The sequence below is a fragment of the Pteronotus mesoamericanus genome, unplaced genomic scaffold (assembly GCF_021234165.1).
Source record: "Pteronotus mesoamericanus isolate MK-2021 breed Mesoamerican mustached bat unplaced genomic scaffold, CSHL_Meso_final scaffold_85, whole genome shotgun sequence".
Taxonomy (NCBI): domain Eukaryota; kingdom Metazoa; phylum Chordata; class Mammalia; order Chiroptera; family Mormoopidae; genus Pteronotus; species Pteronotus mesoamericanus.
Window position 1 is genome coordinate 75797372 of NW_026555329.1, and position 19464 is coordinate 75816835.

Consider the following 19464-nt stretch of genomic DNA (forward strand, 5'->3'; position numbering starts at 1 on the left):
GCGCCTGAGCCACGGCGCGCAGACGCTGCCCTCAGCGCTCTCCAGCCCGAGGAGGCGCCGAGCCCACCTCTGAACCTGTTGCCTGGCTGTAAACCGGAGACGCTCTTCGCAGCTTTGCCTTGTTTTGGACACTGCAACTGTCCGAATGTTTTTGCCACTTTCAATGTCTCCAGCCTTCATCCACCCCTTTGCAATCCCTAAAAAGCAATCCTTTAGTTCTCTGTAAAACAAACAGCTGGTGCCCTACTCCCTTCTCCCCAGCCATGAGCTCTTAAGGACAGAAATGAGGCACCAAATGCATTTGTGCCTGATGTTTTAAAAGATACCCCCCTGAGACTAGCTGATACCAGAGAGTAAATATTGGTAAACGGGTCCCCACAGGGTCCCTGGGAATGTCCTGAGGGCCACGTCTCCAGCCCTGAAATGCTCATGCTCCTGCAAAGACCTGCTGCCAGACTGACACCAGCCTGCACGGCTCCTCCTGGACCGGCCCAGTGGGGCAATGTTTTTGTCTTCCTGCTCAGACGGCTGAGTAACTGGCTGATTTTTCAGGTGGTGATGGGAAATGCCTAGAGTCAATGTGGTACATGGGAAGAACTCAGACTTTGGTGTCAAAGAATGAGATTTGAGTCCCCATTCTGGGTGATTTTTAGAAAGCCATGAAACCTCTCTCAGCCTCAGTTTCCCCATGTGGAAAACAAAGATGTTCATAATATCCATTTCATGGGGTTGTTTTGAGAGCCAAAGGAAAACATATACGTGTACATAGTAAACTATGAACCATCATACAAAGATGACTGTGTTTATTCATTCAACAAAAGTAATCCTGGCTGGTGTGGCTCAGTGGATTGAGTGCCAGCCTGCGAACCAAAGGGTCACCAGTTCAATTCCTAGTCAGGGCACATGCCTGGGTTGCAGGCCAGGTCCTCAGTAGGGGGCATGTGAGAGGCAACCACACAGAGATGTTTCTTTCTCCCTCCCGTCCCTCTGTCTAAAAATAAATAAAATATTTTTTTAAGTATATTAAGTGTATGGGCTATGCACTATATTAGATGCTAAGAACTTAAAGGTTAACACAACAAAAATGTCACCCTGCAGGAGCTCAGAGCCTAGGAAGGAACAACTCCCCAAATTATAATGTGGGAAATGCTTCAGTAGAGATCTATGTAGTGTGGGGTCAGGGACATACCTCACATGGTCATAGTTAAAACTCCACTCCCAAAACATAAAATAAATCTTCATCTTCTCACTTTATCTCCTTCTCGTACAGAGAGGGAGACCTCAGGGCAGAACCTTTTGTTTCGGGACTGAGGGAAGAGACATCCCACTGAGCATCTTTAGAGAGCATCATCACTGCCCGGAGATGCAAAAGAGAAAGGGTCCCCTTACGTCCAGCCCTCCCTAGGGAAAGCTGCTGTTTGCATCTCCTGCCTAGAGCCTTCAGAGACTGCAAATAAATCTGGGGTTTATTCAAACCAGATGCTGGATAATGAATTATGGCCAGTGGCCCTGAGTGCAGCTGGAACCAGGAGGGGCAGAAGTGCTTAGCAGGGAGGGGCAACAATTTAACTCTGAGAAGACCGGGCGCCCATGGGGGCCAGGGTGGTTTCTTGTCTCATTTCACTGCTTAGTGGGGTAAGACCCAACATTTATAATTCTACTCAGGAGGGCAGTGAGAAAAATGTCCTTGCCTTTGGTTCCAAGACCCAGGAAAATGTCTTGGAAAAACTCAGACTAGCCCCTTGGAGGTTGTGTCCCCGCAGGGCCCGGCAGTCACGCTCCAACACCTCCTCCTAGCCACGGCCTGTTCCGGACGCACAACGGTGCGAGACTCTGCCGGGCATCCCTCACATGGATCTCTGCGTCCACTTCACTCTCCGCAGGGCACCCCTGACCTCTGCATTCCTCAGGCTGTAGATCAGCGGGCTCGGCACAGGGTTGAAAAGGCTGTAAAACAAGGGAAGGGCTTTCTGCTGCTCCTTAGGAAGCAAGATTTGGGGGTCATGGACACGACAATGGCGCTGCCGAAGAAGAGCCCGACCACGCAGAGGTGGGAGGAGCAGGTGGAGAAGGCCTTCCTGCGGCCCTGCCCTGACTGGATCCTCAGGACGGCAGAGACGATGCGCGCGTAGGAGACCAGCACCACGCACAGGGGCCCCACCAAGACAAACACAGAAGCAGCAAGGATGACAAGCTGGTTGAGCCCAGTGTCAGCGCAGGCCAGCTTGAGGACAGACAGGATCTCACAGAAGAAGTGGTTGATTTCACGAGGCCCGCGGAGGGGCAGCCTCAGGATGAGAACTAAATGGACCAGAGCCAGGAGGAAGCTAAACACTCAGGACGTAGCAGCCAGGACTGTGCACACTTTCCAGCTCATGATGATAGAATATTAAAAGGGGTGGCAGATGGCCACATACCAATCATAGGTCATCACCACGAGGAGAAGACATTTGGTGAGAGCAAAAGTCAAGAAGAGAAACATCTATGTCATGCAGCCAGCAAAGGAGACAGGCCGGGCTGGCCTCAGGACGTTGACCAGCATCTGGGGCACCGTGTTGCAGGCATAGGCTATGTTGACAGTGGCCAGGTGACAGAGGAGGAAGTACATGGGGGTGTGCAGTTGGGGGTCCAGTAAGGAGTGAGATGAGCCCCAGGATGACCCCGTTGCCCAGCCAGGGTGAAAGTACAGAATAGAGAGAATATCCAAAAAGGAACATGTGGATCTTCAGACCAAGACAAAATCCCAGTAAGACAAACTCTAACAAATCTGATATCCCATCATTTCACCATTAAAGAGAGAACCACATAGCTATGTTATCTCTATTTTTTATTTATTGTTTCATATATCTTGGTATGTGAAAAATTATTAGTATATACCTTTAAAAACTTACTGAATTAGAACGAAAGAAAAAAGAGTAAAAAGACAAGAAAAAAGACAGACATTTATTTAAACATTTAAATTAAATATCAGTTAATTAAGCTAAATTCTCCATCTGACATCCAATTTTACACAAAGGAAATATGTCTCCATTGACACAGCTATGAAATTAAGAAGTATGGAACCAGATTGCAAAGAAAGTAATCATGAGATATAGATTGTCTGAAAGCTACATATGTCCAACTCTGTAAAAGAATTACTAAATAATAGAAATAATCAGTAATGGAAGAGCTTTAAATGAGAATGTCCCTGGAAAAGAAAACAATCTTACATACCTCACTAGAAATGATGATTGAGTTACTATCAATATCTAAATCCCATGTTCATGGATTAAAACAATTAATATCTTTAAAATATTCAAACACCCAGAGTTATCTATGGGATTCAATGCAATCCCTATCAAAATTCCAATGGCATTTTTTTTTTATAAATGTAGGAAAAAACCTAACATTTGAAGGAATCACAAAAGACTTCAAATAGCCAAAGCAATCTTGAGAAAGAATAAGGAAAGTTTCAAGCTATATATAAAGCTACAGTCATCAAAACAGTATGGCATTGCATAAGAACAGCTACATAGACCAATGTAACAGAATCCAGAAATAAACTCAAAAATACACAGTCCTCTAATATTTAACAAGGGAACCAAGAACATTCAATGAGAAAAGACAGTTTCATTAATAAATGGTGCTGGGAAAATTAAATATTCTCATGTAAAAGACTAAAACTAGACTCCTGATTTTGACCACAAAAACTAATTCAAAATGGATTAAAGACTTAAATAATATACCAGAACCATAAAACTCCTACAAGAAAATATAGGGCATGGGTCTTGGCAATAATTTTTTGTATATGACATCTAAAACACAAGCAACAAAATCAGCAATAGAAATGTGAGACAACATCAAGCTAAAAACCTTCTCCCAGCAAAGAAATGATCAGCAACGTGAAAACAAAACCTATAGAATGGGGAAAATACTTGCAAACCATATCCATAAGGAGTTAATATCCAAAATATATAAAGAATTCATAAAACTAAAGAACAAAAAAATCAAGTAACTCCATCAAAAAATAGGCAAAGAACCTGGATAGACATTTTCCCAGTGAAGATATACAAATGTCCAGCAAGTACCTGGAAAGGTGCTCATCATCACTAATACTAAGAGAAGTGCAAATCAAACCTACATTGAGGTAGCACCTCTCACCTGTTAGAATGGGTACTGTCAAAAAGACAAGAGTTAAAAACACATGCTGGCGAGGATGTGGAGAAAAGAGGATACGTGCACTGTGGGTGGGACTGTAAAGTGGTGCAGACGTTATGAAAAATAGTATGAAATTTCCTTATAAAAATAATAGTAGAACTACCATATGAACCAGCAGTTTCATTTCTGGAAATACATCTGAAGGAACAAAAACACTAAGAGATCTCTGCATCACATAATGTTCATTGCAGCATTATTTACAACAGCCAAGACATGGAATCAACCTAAGTGTCTATGGACAAATGGATGGATAAAGAAGTTAGCGTGTGTGTGTGTGTGTGTGTGTGTGTGTGTGTGTATTATTTTATATACACACATAAAATAATACACGCACACAGTGGAATATCATTCAGCTGTAGGAAAGAGGGAAATCCTGTCATTTTCAACAACATGATTGGACCCCGAGGGCATTATGCTAACTGAAATAATCCGAGAAAGACAAATACTCAATGATCTCATTTATATGGGAGATATTTTTAAAAAGCCAATTCATAGAAAAAGAGATCCTATTTGTGGTTACCAGGGGTAGGGAAGTGGAGGGAGAATTAAATGAAGGTTATAAAAGCAGTACAAACTTCCAGTTATGAGATAAATAATTACAAAGGATATCTTGTGCAACATAATGACTATAGTTAACAATGCTGTACAATATACTTAAAAGTTGTTAAGAGAGTAAATTCTAACAGTTCTCATCACAATAGAAAAAGAAAAACATTTCTTTCCTTCCCTTTTTTTGTGTCTATACGAGATGGTGGAGGTAAATTAGACTTACTGTGGTGATCATTTCACCATATTTGTAACTCAAGTCATTATGCTGTACACCTTAAACTTACACAGTGTTGTATATCAATTATATCTCAATAAAACTGGAAAAATTTATAAAAAGAGATTAAGAAAGGTCATAGCCTACAATGAAAATAAGAAGGAAATAGACTCATCTTGCTCTTAATTCAATCCTTCCTTCATATTTGCAACATGCATTCTACCTGAAATGCTATGCTTAATGAGACACACAGGTAAGATATAGAGTTAGCTCTCATTTGGCTTCATATTCTGTTGCAATAAATATATTCTCATACATTTATTATGAATTGTGACTATACTGACAATAAGTAAATGCATAATTTATATAATAACCAACATGTTAAATCTCCTGGAATTGAAATTCATGCAGTAATATACACTACTATAATTTCCTCTAGCTAGGGAAATTATTCCTTATGTTCCTTCCAAATCTACAACACAGAAATTTTTCTTTTTTTAAGGTCAACTTTTCCAAGTAAATCTCTATCAAGTGGATAATTCTGCACCAATAAAAATTAACCAAACCCTAAATACCTTTAAATAATTGGTCTATAAAATGTACATCTAGTTTCCCCTTGAAACTATTCATATTGATTATGAATGATGAGCGTATATGTTTAACATTAATGGAAAGTATTTATTTCCAGTACTTAAATGAAGACTGACAGTAACAGAGTGATAGTCAACAAAAGACTCGGTGCTACAACCCACCTAAGAGGAATGGATGGAAAAAATAAATAAAGTAAGGAACCTATTCAGTGACCGCATTTGGACTCAGCGACCTCAGAAGCGGAAGCACCTGAAGGTCGGGCAGGGTCCTGCCTTCTGGGAGCTTCTGTGGGAGCTGCAGACCCTCTCTTGTTCCTGACTGAAAATGGGGCCGAATCCTCAGAAAAGGGGGTTTTATTCTCTGACGGGCCCACCTCGTCGGCGGCTCCGCGGGGCTCAGCGGAGGGCGGGCCGCGGCACGCAGTCGGGGCCCCTCCCCGGGCAGGAGCCAGGGCAGCTCCCTTCTCCTGCTTGCGCTGTCACCCGCGCAGGACGCACCGTTAGACCCGCAGACAGACACAGAGCCCTCCTCTGACACAACGTCCCTCACTACAGGACCCGAATCCTCGGCACTGTTTCAATTCCATGCCTCCCGGCACCGCCCTGGTCCCCAAATCTGGTCCAGGGGAACCCACAAGGAAGCAGAACCAGCGTGACCGTGAGTAAGATCCTGGCTTTAACCTCGGTATTTAAGCTTCTCCCCACTGTAATCTGGTTGCAGCAGAGGTGGCACGAAAGGCCCCAGGAAAACCAGCGGAGGCCACGTGACAAGTGAAGCTGTGGAGACGCTGTAGACAGCTGGTTATGGAAGGAGCAGGGCGTGGACTGGGGACTCCAAAGTAAGGTCCAGGGCTTGTTAGAACCTGCCCGAGGGAGGGCTTTCCAGGGCACACACCCATTGCAGGTACCCTCTGACCTCTATCCTGAAGCTGGGAGATTCAGAGGGAGGAAAGGACCCTCGCTAAGGCGCCTTCCCCTCGAAGCTTCATGCCTCTTCTGGAACTGGGAGAAGATTTGCTACCTAAGACATTGTCACATTTATTTGTACTCTGCTCCATTCTTTACTGGACATAAGAAAGTTGAAACATTATTTTGGAAATCTCATATCAATAAAGCATGCAGTTTACAAACTAATTCACTCATTACAGTATGATTCCTCACTTGCTGGGATTATAACATGAACTTGAGGAAAATTAAGCAAAGTTATCACATTCTGAGAACAAGTTTTGGACACTTGTGTTCTGAATCTATGTATCCACAGTGAGAAGACACACATTACAATGGATGCCAATCATATGAATAGCATGGTGCATATGAGGCAATCCATAAAAATTGGGACCTGTCTTCTTCCCTTTTCTTATTTTACAGGTGACATGCAGAAAATCAAGAAATCTGAAAATTGACATATAGATGACAGAACTAGCAACCACCTGAAATCCTGTGAAAATAATTTAGGAACAGTGATTTTCAACCAGTGTGCTGCAAGAAATTTTAAAACATGGAATACCTGACTACTGGTATTTAGTCAGAGGAACTAACATCTTTTTTCTTAGACTGTTAAATTAAAAAAAAAAAAAAAAAAAAAAACAGCCAATGCAACAATAGTTGTCCAATGTAAGTGAATCAGAATTATACCTATTTTTGTCAGATCAGCAAAAAATATATTTTTAATGTGTCACAGAATTTTAGCAATTAGTTTATTAGATGAATAACATGAAAAAGGTTGAAAATTGCTGGTTTGGGACATAGTTTTCAATGTTCATCATTATCTGAACATCAATTATAAAAAAGTAAAAAACTTAAAAAGACAATTGAAAAATTAAAATGTTTATGGTACCAAACAAACTTTAACCTAGGAAAATGCATCACCTCAAAAAGACATTTTTCCTATGGCCTATCAAGGTGACATTCCTTTAACTTGAGGACAACATCTAAAAGTGGTCAGAGTACAAAACATAAATGTACACAAAGGACAATGACATACACAACAGAGTCAGCTCTTAATTGCCATAAATATATTCTTAGATATTTACATTACCTGTCAGCATTAGGCATTTTCTGTAATCACAGGTATTATTTCAACCTGTATTTATAAGTCTTATGATCATAGCAAGGTCCCCTAGAATTTGAACATAATTTCCATTTAAAAGTTGAATAAGTGAAAATCAACACACTGACAACTTAAACAACCCTCAAACTAAATTACCTGAAAATTGTTTTTGCAAAATGTTGGCTCTTAATTTATCAAATAAATATACAATTCAATAATGAACGAATATTCAGAAAGTCATGATAGGCATATAATTCATAAAAAATTATAAATTGTTATTAATTGTATTTATGAAGTAATTGAGTGTTAAAAAGTCAAAAGTTCAATGTTTTACTTGGGTCCTTTTTTTTATGTTTAATCTTTACTGTATTTTTTCCATTATCATTTAGTCCCCTTATCACCCCTCCCCCAAAGCAATCAGCGCACTGCTCTCCGTGTCCAGGGGTCCTTTTTCCTTTTTGCTCAGCCTCTCCCCCAGCAATCTCCCCTGCAGCTGCCAGCCTGCTCTCCATCTGTGAGTCTGTTCCCATTTTCCTTGTTAGTTCAGTTTGTTCATTAGACTCCATATACAAGTGAAATCACATGGTATTTGTCCTTCCCTGACTTGTTTATTTCACTTATCATAATGTTCTCCAGGTCCATCCATACTGTCACAAAGGGTAAAATTTTCTTCTTTTTTCAGCCAAGTAGTATTCCATTGTGTAAATGTCCCATGGTTGTTTTATCCACTCATCTACTGATGGACACTTGGGCTATTTTCATATCTTCACTATTATAAACAATGCTGCAATGAACATAGGGGTGCTTATGTTCTTTCAAATTAGTGTTTTGAGTTCCTTCTGATATATTCCCAGAAGTGGGATAGCTGGGTCAACTCTTTAAAAAGGGAGAAAACAAACAGGCAGAATTTATTAGAGCTTATTGAACACAGCCCATGATACAGACCCTTCAAGTGATAACCACCTGGGTTCTTGTAACCCATTGATAACCACCTGGGATCAGCTGCCTACCATTGGCAACAAAAGCCAAACTCGTGAAGCCAGTGCTAGTCCAAAGAAAAGAGGTTTTATTCAGGTGCTGTGTGACCTGGAAGAATCACGGACTCCTCTCAAAAACTATTTCCTTTCCCGCTCAAGCCCACCATTCATACGGGAATAGGGAGGATAGACCTTCTTGTTCTGTGCAATTGTGTTGCTAGCTTTTGGCATGCTTGGGCCCTATCCATTTATATGTCTATCTTTTGGCTTGCTTGGGCCCTATCCATTTCTACCTGCCATGTCTAGAAGATGGCACTGCTGTACAAGCGAAGCTGGTAGACTGCTTCATGTTTCAGGTGACGGTGTTGCAGATGGGATTGCAAAGTAAGACCTATTGTGCAGACAATCAATTGTTTAGTGGGGGGATGTCTAGTAGTGCACAGGAAATTGTAGTGAAATCAGGAACTGGAGAGACTAATGTATCCCCACGGTCTAATCCTCAGTGGGGGTTTCAGTGGCACACCCAACAGCAGGACAAATTTGCTGAGGAAGCCACTGTCCAGGAAATGCAGAATAAAATAAAAGTAACAAAAGTAACTTGGCTTTGGGAGATGCTGTCCATTGCTGAAAATTTTAAATCTCCTTCAGGAGTGCAGGTCCAGCTTTCCCTTTCAGTACCAACAGCAGCAGCAAGAGCCGAGTCCTCCTCAGGCAGCTCCCGCTTTATCCATGTGTGATGGATCCAAGGCTTGATTCCCATGAGCTTTAGGGAAGAGTGTGTTGTCAGAAGATGACATAGGGACTAGTCCATTGCTCATCCAACAGGTTTCATGACCTTGAATTTCCTAGATCTCTAGTAAGGCTCAGTCTTCTGGTGGAATGGGTGTTAAGAGCTCATCAGATGGGTAGATGGACCTACAATGAGCAAACTTGTGCAAAATTGTTAGTGTTTGCCCTAGATGCTGTACATACTGTTTCATTTTTGATTCATGCTCTAAATCTAATGGGGGTGTTCCTAAAACAGAAACATGGGTATCCCATAAGCTATTTCAAAGGGGCTTAATTTAAGCCCACTTCAGGTCACTACCCTAATCCAGAGCAAAGCAATAGAAAGTTCCTGGTCCCATTTCAAACACATTTCCTGGCATATTTTCACCATGGTCTTCTTTATTGTGTGGTTCACTTTCAGTCTTCCCCGTAGATTATGGCCTCCAAGATGCATGTACTTTTCAATAACTCTGTAGTACCTGCCCTATCTTCTGGGAAAGTCCTGAAGTGAATGACAGCCCATGGTCACTTTGAAAGCTAGAAGGAAATCCAAACCCAGAGATTGTTTCTTTGAGTAGAAGTCTTGGTACCTTGGTTGCCTTCTCAGTTCTAGTGGGGCATGCCTCTACCCATCCAGGAAAAGTGTCTACAAAAACTAATAAGGATTTAAGTATCCTATTGTTTTAGGCATCTGTGTAAAGTCAACTTGCCAGTCCTCAAATAGACATATCCCATTATATAAACTCCCTTTCCTGTTGGGGCACGTTCTGCCTTAGGATTACTTTTGGTACTTGTCTGACAGGCTTGGACAGTCTTCTGGATGGTCCTTTGTAAGTGAGAGCACTTCAAATGTGAACAAATGAGGGCCATTAAAGCATCCCTTGCACAATGGGTGCCCCCTTAGGTAGGTGTTTGAAGATAGGATATACTAGAGCTCCAGGCACAAAATCCTATCATGAGTGTTGATCTTCCAAATAGAATTAGACAGTGTTAGAGAATCCACATTCACAGGCCTGTTCCTCACTTCATTTTGTGTAATGGGGTTTAAAATCTGACAAGTCCTGGTGTGGAATTAAAGCCCCAAGAAGTGGCAGCCCTCAAGCAGCTTGTCCTGCTGCTTTATTGGCAGTTTGGTTTCCCTGGTTTGTTCAGAAACCATTTTTCTAGTGTCCTGGGCAGAGCATTATGGCAATCTAGTGGAGTTGATTCACTGCCTCTAGCAATTTTAAAGCATCTTTTTCATGTTTGATGTCCTGTTCCCTGAGGTTAAGAGCCCTTTTTCTTTCCATATTGCCCCATGGGCATGGACTACCATGAAGGCATATTAAAAGTTAGTGTATATGTTAATATTCTTTCCCTGGGACAATTCTAAGTCTCTGGTGAGGGCTATCAGTTCAGGCTTTTGTGCCAAGGTTCCTATGGCAAGGGTTTGGGCACTTAGAACCTTGTCTAAAGTGACCACTGCTCATCATTGACCATTTTCCATGAAACTGCCCCCAACTATATATAATCCTAGTATGGTTTTGTTTGTTTTTTTTTAGTAGCCAGTCCAATAGATCCAGTCTGCTGGAATAAACTTTGTCAATGATTTTTAAGCAATCATGCTGGAGGTCTGAGCCTCCCTCTGAGTCTGGGAATAAGGTGGTCAGGTTTAAGATAATGGTGGTTTACAGGGCAACATTTAGGTTATCTTTTAAATAAAATGGCTTGATATTTTCCCAAGCACCCTGCTGTCAGCCAGTATCCTCTCTTCTAACATTTCTCAGCAAGGGTTTCTAGCTTTTCTATTTTTCCTTTTGAGCTCTGAGCAGTCCTTTCTCCAACGGCCTTCCTCCTCGCAGTAGGTGCACTAATTGACACCTACAGGGTCTTTCCCTTTTCCTTTTGTGTCCCACCTTACCTTGTGGCTTCCCTGCACTGTTTCTAAGGAAAGGGTGGCCTGCCTTAATTTCCTTGTTTCCCGGGCATGGTAAACTTTAAAGGTTATGTCCATCATGTGGGAGGAATTCATTCCCATATGAACACTGGAACTTCCTTCTAATATCCAGGGTACTTTGCCCAATAAAAGTCATGTTTACTATTCAAACATTTTCTGGTGTCTGTGGGTCAATATCAGTGTGCTTTCAATAGGCCTATTAGATTCTTTCTCAAAATTCATTAGGGTCTTCATTTGATTTCTGTTGATCAGCCTGTATCATATTCAGGCTCTTTTGTTTAGGCATCCCTTTCTTAAGGAGGGGAGGCCTTTTTTTCTCTATCCAATTATCTTGCTAGCTTTTGGCAGGCTCAGGGTCCTATCCATTCATATTTCTAGCTCTTGGTGTGCTCTAGCCCTACCCATTCATACTTCTAGCTTTTGGCATGCTCAAGCCCTATCTGTTCATATTTCTCAAGCCCTATCCATTCATATTTCTAGCTTTTGGCACCCTTCATGTGAGAACCTCCTCCTGCTGCCATCTTGGCCAACGGGAAAGACTCCCTGGCACTCCTACTATCTAGGATAACATTCTGATTTTGAGAATTGTCATCAATTAAGGCAAGTTTTTTTTAAATTTTGAAAAAAATCCCCCTCCATATTGTTCATCTCCATTTTCTATGATACTGGGTACCTTGAGCCACATTTTTATTTTTTATACATTTATCAGATTTTTGAAAAGAGAACTGGTGTATCTTGGATGGTAATGGGTATGATAACTCCTTTACCTAAAAAAAAAAAAAAAATATATATATATATATATATATGTCACCTTATAAAAGTTGAAATTGACATCTGGATTACCAATTTTCTGAGATGAAGTGAAGGAAAGGCCTATCTGTCAGGAAACTATGTCACGGGGCAGAGCACCCAGTCAGGTCTGGGTGCCGTGCCCACTACTCTGACACCTTCACATCTGGCTGGTGAAGCTGGTGGACACAGAGAAAGTTCACCTGGCTCTAGGCCTCATGGGGACACTGGGGGGATCCCACAAAATGTGAGCCACATCACAGCTTGATCTGCTGGCTCTCGTAAAAGCTCTGAGCATTTTCTGGCCTCCAGGACCCCAGGAAGTATGCCAAGGAGCTGCAGAGAGAGTGCCAAAGCAAGATGAACTCTGAGGATGGGGGGACTCCAAGATCTAGCACAGTCCTAGCATTGTGGGCAATCAAATACTAAATCTGCCACCATTGCAACGTTCCCAGGCACTAGAAAGCCCAGAGCTTGTCCTCGTTGAGGCCCCACCCTATGCTCTTTAAATTCACTCTTTCTTTGCTAGATGTGCAACCTCACCTTTCTCAGTAATGTTCCAAAGAAGTGTCAAAAGCTCCAGACTAAAGTTATGTAAGAACACGCTGGGCTCAAAATAAGCAAAAGTAAAAAAAAAAAAAAAAGGAAGAAGCTCCCCCAGTATCCTGCTCTATTCTCATTTGTTTGGTGCATGACCAGGATCTTGTTGGGCAATTTGCTATGTCAGCTTCAACTCTCAAGCCATGGCTGCCATTTGTCACATGGTGGTCATTAATGGTCATTATCCCTATGAAACATAATAGAGCCCAACCTGGCCAAAATTGAGACACAGCTCCTGCATCTGCCTTGACCCAATATCACAGGAAGTTTGGACAGTAGCGAACCATCCACATCCCTCCTACAGGGACCAAAATTTCTCTCTCTCATTCATCACCTAGCAGGTAGTCAAGTATGAAACTGGGACCATCAGGAACCAACCCACTTCCTTGGCCAAAGGATATAGAAAAGAAGGTCCAAGAAGAGACCCTCCAAAACCAAAAGGATCACACAGAGACCAAAAGATGATAAAAAATTAAAATTAAAAATAAAACCTTTATAACAGTTCAGGTCTATCACTGACATCTAGGTCCCTAGAGGCCAATAAAGACTGTACTTCCTGAAAGTGCAATGCTGGGCCACTTGACCTGCATCCGAAGCACCCACAGACAGCTTCAGTGGGGATGGCCAGATGTCTCCCACAGGCTCCTCCTCTGAAGGCCAGAGGGTCACAAGCTCACACAAGCACCTTGAGAGGTGTCCTGCCTTCTCTAACCTGGGTCAGATGCAGCAGCGCTCTCTGACCCAGCCCCGTGCAGCTCCCCACTGCCAGAGATCCACAAAGGACGTGCTGGGTGAAGAGCATCCGCCCACCTTGCCAGGTTCACGGATGTTGGGGAAGGACATGCACCCTGAAAAGCCTTCAGACCTCCCATCAAGGAACTGTTCTTCACTGGCCTCTGCCAGCAACAGGACCCAAGTTTCCAACCCTCCCTTGGATGCAGGAACCACTTCTCAGCCCACATTTAGAGTCAATGACGGGCAATAGCCTAAAAACTCAAGTTGAAAAAAGTAGTAGCATTAGCATAGAGCTGTGGGCCAAACTCCTGCAGCCCAGCCATCCTAAGGCAGATTTGAGGGACACCTGCCCTAACCTAAACAACTGCATTGGCCCCCAAACCATCCCACAGCCCACATTATGGACCCTTGGTGCTCAGCAGAAGAGAATCTCTCAATCTGATACTCCTGGTAGCAGCAGACTACCAATTATGGGCTCTACAGTAACTGACGCTTCATTATACAGCATCTCTGTGAACTTCAACCCTGCCATGGACACCCGTGCTATAAACACTTCTCCTCCTTCCCAGGCTAGGATTTTCCATTTTCCCCATGTCTCCAGAAAGAATGACTCCTCATGGCCCATGGCACTAGATAACTCTGAAAACACAGCACCCAGAGTCAGCATTCACTCTGTTAAAGTTATCACCTATTTATTACCTAAAAAATTAGTCCACAGTAGAACCCAACTTTCCATCCCTCCCTTGGACCCAGGAACACTTCTCAGCCAACATCTGAAGTCAAATGATGGGTAGCAGTGTAAAAATATCTTTAGTTTTGGGAAAACTGGTATCATGAGAACAAAAGAGTAGTTCTATTGTCACTTACAGTGAAGGTGGCCAGAGGAAGCATTGAGACCCCTGTTCTAACATAAACCATAATATTGTCCTCCAAACCACCACTCAGTCACCATAAGAGACTCCTGGCAATCAGTGAAAGGGAAAGTCTCTCCTCAGTACTCCTGTTAGCACCAAATGACCTCTTATGGGTTTGGCAGTCACCTGTGTTCCAGCGGACAGCACCTCTGCAAACTTCGATCCTGCCTGGCCACCTGGGCTGTAAACATTTTTCCTCATTCCAGGCTATGTGAGCCTGGAGGCGTTTTCCTTCTGTCTCCAGGAAGAACTACTCCCACTGTCCATGATTCTACTGGTATGTGAGAATACACCTCCTACTGATGTCTCCACCCATTTGCTTAATAAATTAGTCAGCAGAGGGATCCATGTTTCCAACCATCCCGTGGACCCAGGAATGACCTCTGAGTCAATATCTGAGGCCTCCATTTTTGGGTAGCAGTCTAAAAAGTCTTTAAAACTCTTTAACTCTTTAAGTGGTACCAACAGCACAAAGGTGTGGGCCTAATTTCTCTGCAGCCCAACCAGACAACAGCAGCATAGAGCGAGAAAGGAAAAGGCTTCCTAAGGATCCTGATCTATTCTCATTTGTTTAGTGCAAGACCCTACTCTCGATGGGAAATTTCCTCCGTAAGCTTTGAATCTGTGACCACAGACACGATTTCTCACCTGGTGGTCATCACCTGGTCATTTTCCTTAACAGCTATAATGAAACCCCCACTGGCCAGGACCACCCTTCTGCCTCTCCACCCACCTTGGGCCCTGATCACAGGATGTTCCACCAGCATCGGGCACATTTACCATCTGGCTGTGGCATCCAGCCCAGGAAGTGGTGTCCTCTACCAAAGGTCATGGGATCCCCTGGGGATTCTCCCTTCAGTAACCTGGAAGGAACCTCCAAAGAAGCCCGTGACATCTGCTAGTAAGTCCATGATGTGTGGACACTTGAGAACCATCTACATCCCACCTCCAGGACCCAAATTTTCTCTCCAGCATTCACCATCTGAAAAGGTAGTCAATGTTATGTGCCTGGACCATTAGAAACCACCTAACGTCCTTGCCAAAAAATAAAAGACAGAATGGAAGATGCAAGAAGAGACAAGAGAAACAAACAGATTGACACAGAGACCAATGGACAGAATGATCAACAAAGCTGCCATAGTAGCTCTGACCTATCACCGACATCTATGTCCTTGGAGACCAATGGCGTCCCCAGATCCCGCAAGCAGTCCTAGGCCTCTGTACCTGCACCCCGAGCGCCCACAAGACAGCCTGAGCAAGGATGCCCGGCTGTCTCCCCTCAGCTGCTCCTCTGGGGGCTGGGACACAAGCTCACACAGCCCTGGAGGAGGGGCCCTGCCTCCTCTGCAGCCTGGGTCAGCTGCAGCAGCGCTCTCTGACCCAGCCCCGTGCGGCTCCCTGCTGCCGGGGATCCACAAAGGACGTGCTGGGGGAGACCCTCTGTCCAGCTTGCCGGGTTCACTGACGATGGGGAAGGACATGTTCGTGAAAAGCCTTCAGACCTGCCATCGAGTAGCTATTCTCCACTGGCCCCTGCCAGCAGGAAGCCCTGCAAACAAAATCCCCATGACATTTTTGCTAGCACTGCCACCACTGCTGTGGCGTCGAAAGGACGGGAGCTGCCCCCGCCGCCTACACTCCCTTGCGTTCCTCTAGACAGAATCCTGCTCACCTGAGGAAACACCGAGTCTCAGTGTAACAAGAACTTGGAGAATAAAACGGAGATCACGGCTGCCTGCAGCACCACTCAGACCGACCCTTCTTTGTCTTCACCACACCCCCTGCCCCTGGTCACTCAAACTTGGCACGTCCCTTCTAACAGCAGCAGCATGGCTGCCCCCAGAACCTGTTTGTCCCCCCACCTTCTCTGACATCAAATACTGATCAGGAAACGAGATACACATTCCCTCGTTCTCCTCTCGCCGCTCACACTGGGTCTCCTCACTCTAATCGCGTTTTGGGAATTCCCGTTCAAGAGGATGCACGCAGTCCTTGTTCATTCACTCATGACCACAGCGGCTCCTATTTTTGACATCCCCATGCCTCCTAGGGCCTCAGTTTCTTTTCCTGTGGTCCTTCGTGGAAGGGCATCCCCAAAACAATGAGTGTAGACCCTCCCCCTCCTCTTGTCTTAGCCACCCATCTCCCAGTCCCTTCTGCAAGTACACAGTGTACATTCCCAGACCAGTCACCTCTGAGGCCGTCCCTTCCTGCGTCACAACCAAGGCCTCCACATATCTGACCTCTAAGCCTACGTCAGACCCTGACGTGACCGACATGGACACTACCCCCGATCCTGTGCTGTCCCGTTCAGATCTCCTCCAGGCTCCAGCATGAGATCCTCCTCACTTCCCAGATCCAAAGCAGTGTGTGGCTGGGGCACCCCCGTTTCCCCCACCAGCCCATCTGCATGGAAGGAACCATGCACCACCCCAAACCACCAAACTGGGTAGCAGAGGGACCCAAGTGTCCACCCCTCTCTTGGACCCAGGAGCCACAGCCAGCCCACATCTAGGGTCAATGAGAACAGTAGCCTAAAAGTCTTTAAAGTTAAAAAACAAAAAAGTGCTACCATCAGCACCAAGGTTTGGGCCTAACTCCTCTTGCAGCCCAACCAGCCACAGGCAAAATTGAGGGACCCCTGCCCTAACCTCAACGATCATATCAGCCCCCCACATCTTCCAACATCCCAGAGTATGAACCCAAGTGATGAACCATCTACGACACTGGAGACCAACACAGTCCCGATTTCCAGCAGAAGAGAACCTCACCCCCCAGGACTCCAATTAGCACCAGATGACCCGCCATGGGTCTGCAGTCACCTGTGTCCCAGTACACAGCACCCCTGCAAACTTCCATCCTGCCCGGGTACCTGCGCGGTGGACATTTCTTTTTACTCAGGCTATTATCCACTCTCACTGTGTCTCCAAGAGGAACCACTTCCTGTTGCCCACAGCACTGCCTGACTCAGAACAGAGCTTCCAGAGGCAGCATTCACTCTGCTGAAGGTAGCACCCATTTACTTATAAGGTCAGTCAGCCGTAGAACCCAAGTTGTCACCCTTCCTTTGGACCCCAGCAACCGCTTCTCAGGAAACATCTGAAGCCAGTTCTAGGCAGCAGCTGAAAAATTCTTCACTTTTAAGAAAGTGGTACCATCAGCACAAAGGTGTGGGTCTCCCTTCGCTTCCGGGCCCCACCAGCCACAGGCAGCATTGACAATGAAGAGAAGCTCCCCCAGTCCCCTGTTCTATTCTCAGTTCTTTGGTGCAAAACCATGCTCTTGATGGAAAATGTGCTTGGTAACTTCAACTCTCAGGCCACGCCTGCCATTTTTCTACCCATGATCATCACCTGGTCATTTCCCTCAACACCCATGATGAAGAACCCCTGGCCAGGACCACCCCACTTCCCCTGCACCTGCCCTGAACCCTGATCACAGGATGTTCCAGCAGATCGGGCACCTTTACCGTCTGGCCATTACATCCAGCCCAGGAGGTGGTGTCCTCTAACGAAGGCCATGGGGTCCCCCCTGGGGATCCTCCCATCAGTGACCTGGAGGACCCTCCAAAGAAGCCCCTGCTGTCTGCCCCTAATTCTGTGATATGTCGTCACTTAGAACCAACCACATCCCTCCTCCACGGCACATATTTTCTCTTCCACATTCATCACCTGAGCAGGGAAGTCAAGGCTGTGAAACCAGGACCATCCATAACCGCCCACTTTCTTCCCCAAAGGAGATGAAGGGGAAGGCACAAGAAGAAGCCCCAAAGAACCAAGAGGATCATGCAGAGACCAGCAGAGAATCCATCAGACCAGCTCCCATAGCAGCTCAGACCTATCACCGACATCTATGTCCTTGGAGACCAATGGCGTCCCCAGATCCCGCAAGCAGTCCTAGGCCTCTGTACCTGCACCCCGAGCACCCACAAGACAGCCTGAGCAAGGATGCCCGGCTGTCTCCCCTCAGCTGCTCCTCTGGGGGCTGGGACACAAGCTCACACAGCCCTGGAGGAGGGGCCCTGCCTCCTCTGCAGCCTGGGTCAGCTGCAGCAGCGCTCTCTGACCCAGCCCCGTGCGGCTCCCTGCTGCTGGGGATCCACAAAGGACGTGTTGGGGGGAGACCCTCTGTCCAGCTTGCCGGGTTCACTGACGATGGGGAAGGACATGTTCGTGAAAAGCCTTCAGACCTGCCATCGAGTAGCTATTCTCCACTGGCCCCTGCCAGCAGGAAGCCCTGCAAACAAAAAATCCCCATGACATTTTTGCTAGCACTGCCACCACTGCTGTGGGGTCAAAAGGACGGGAGCTGCCCCCGCCGCCTACACTCCCTTGCGTTCCTCTGGACAGAATCCTGCTCACCTGAGGAAACACCGAGTCTCAGTGTAACAAGAACTTGGAGAATAAAACGGAGATCACGGCTGCCTGCAGCGCCACTCGACCGGCCCTTCTTTGTCTTCACCACACCCCCTGCCCCTGGTCACTCAAACTTGGCACGTCCCTTCTAACAGCAGCAGCATGGCTGCCCCCAGAACCTGTTTGTCCCCCCACCTTCTCTGACATCAAATACTGATCAGGAAACGAGAGACGCATTCCCTCGTTCTCCTCTCGCCGCTCACACTGGGTCTCCTCACTCTAATCGCGTTTTGGGAATTCCCGTTCAAGAGGATGCACGCAGTCCTTGTTCATTCATTCATTCATGACCACAGCGGCTCCTATTTTACTCCACACACTTTTTCAGACCTTGGCCTTCTTCTTACAGTGGCCGTCCCTGGCAAATGAATCCCCGATGACGATGGGGGCAGATCCTCCCCCTCCTTTAGTCTTAGCTATGCATCTTCCAGTCCCTTCTGGAAATACACTAGTTTTCACTGCCAAGCCTGTCACCTCTGAGGCCGTCCCTTCCTGCATCACAACCAGGGTCTCTGCATAACTGACCTCTAAGCCTACATTAGATCCTGACGTCACCAACACAGACACTACCCCCCCATCCTGTGCTGTCCCATTCAGATCTCCTCCAGGCTCCAGCATGAGATCCTCCCCGCTCCCAGGTCCAATGCAGCATGCAGCTGGGGCACCCCGCAGTCTTCTCCACCGGCCTGTTCATGTTGAAGGGCCCCTGCACCACCCCAAACTACCAAACTGG

The 19464-nt window shown here is 45.4% G+C and overlaps 1 pseudogene; it reads right to left on the reverse strand.

Moving 5' to 3' along the window:
- Positions 1–1847: 1847 nt before the first annotated feature.
- Positions 1848–18487, reverse strand: LOC129063267 (olfactory receptor 2A12-like; annotated as a pseudogene).
- Between the last annotated feature and the right edge of the window lie 977 nt (positions 18488–19464).